General features: G+C 45.6%; 1 protein-coding gene across 3 annotated transcripts in view; it reads right to left on the bottom strand.

Annotated features, from left to right (window-relative positions):
* Positions 1–1,361, bottom strand: part of PHC3 (polyhomeotic homolog 3) — a 79,746-nt gene that overhangs the window by 77,684 nt on the left and 701 nt on the right. The gene's annotated exons all lie outside the window — the stretch shown is intronic.

The raw sequence follows: 1,361 nt of genomic DNA, 5'->3' as shown, positions 1-1,361 counted from the left end.
CCCTACAATATTACAAACTCATTTCACTGCTGTGGTACAAAATTCCACTAAATACAGAATCTGTATTTTAACAAATTCAAACAACATATTAAGTCAATTCTGAGGGGCTTAATATTGTTAGAAACGAGAACTACACTATTTTTTTGAAGGGTCAGAAATGCACCACAATGGTGAAAAGCACACTTGAGAATATACTGGCTTTATCTGCTTTTCTTATCAGTCTTTTCTTCTGAGACAAAACCTGACCCACCTCATAGAAGCAGCATTGACAAGAATGTAACAAGAACACTTTCTACTTCACGAAAAGACAAAGGAATTTGGCACTAACTGTGTATGCACGCACTATTCCCATACGGTGTCCTTTTATGTACAAATTTTCTTTGTTCTTTATATCATATATGTAAATAGTATTTATGTGCTCTTTCAGGAATCAAATGGTTAAAAAAAATCCCGATTTAATAAGAGGAAAAGTGAAAGGAAAGAAGTGGGGGGGGGAGCTGACTCTTACTAATTATTTTGATTAGTAAATGACATATCTTTATGCTTCGCTGGGTTTTTTTTGGGGGGGGAGGGCGGTTTGTAGTTTTGCAAACTGCCTTCCAATGATCAAATCACAGCATCATATGGTAACTGTTCAACAGCATACAGACATAGCGGTAGATAAACTTTTTACCAAATTACTACTTGTCATAGCACTTCTGAACCACGTACCAAAGATATGCAAAAAGCCAGCTTAAATTCTGGTCCTTTTACAGTGCTATTCTGCTCAGCCATATGCCCAACCTCAAACCCTACGGTAAGCAGTTCAGTAACTAACTAAATATGGTCACAGAGAATCCAAATGCGAGACACAGGTCTAAACATCGGTGGGTAGAACTGGCCAAACCAGTGCACTGCATTTGGAGACCTGGCACAAAAGAAAAATTTTGGTAACTCCGCCGTCTACGTACAGTTTTGCCTGCAAAATACAAACGGCAGTTCTGCTGCACCAGCGGCCTACCCAGGAAACAGTAAGTTTGAGTCGCTAACTAAGCATACCATCACACCGCCAAACAGGAATGTGGCCCTCTAGGGCGGCATCAACACTGCAGCTAGAGACCCGAAGGAAAGGAAGATCTTTCCTTGCAGGGTGTTTTCAGCCTCGTCAGACTCGCAACAGCCCCCGCCGCTGCAAGGCCGGCGCTGCGACACCTCCTCCAAGCCTCCCGGGGGAGGGCGGTGAGCAGCCCCACGTCTCGCGTTCTCCCACTGAGAAGCAGTGGGGTGGCGCTGGGCGGGGTAGCGGGGTGGGGGTGGGGGGTAGGAGGCGAGCACGAAGGAGGCCTGGCAGTGCCCGCCCAGCCCTACGCAGCCTCCGCGGG

The sequence above is a fragment of the Lipotes vexillifer genome, unplaced genomic scaffold, assembly GCF_000442215.2.
Source record: "Lipotes vexillifer unplaced genomic scaffold, Lipotes_vexillifer_v1.1 scaffold37, whole genome shotgun sequence".
In the NCBI taxonomy this organism is placed as follows: domain Eukaryota; kingdom Metazoa; phylum Chordata; class Mammalia; order Artiodactyla; family Lipotidae; genus Lipotes; species Lipotes vexillifer.
The sequence above is the reverse complement of the archived record's forward strand: the minus strand, read 5'-3'. Positions and strand labels throughout refer to the sequence as shown.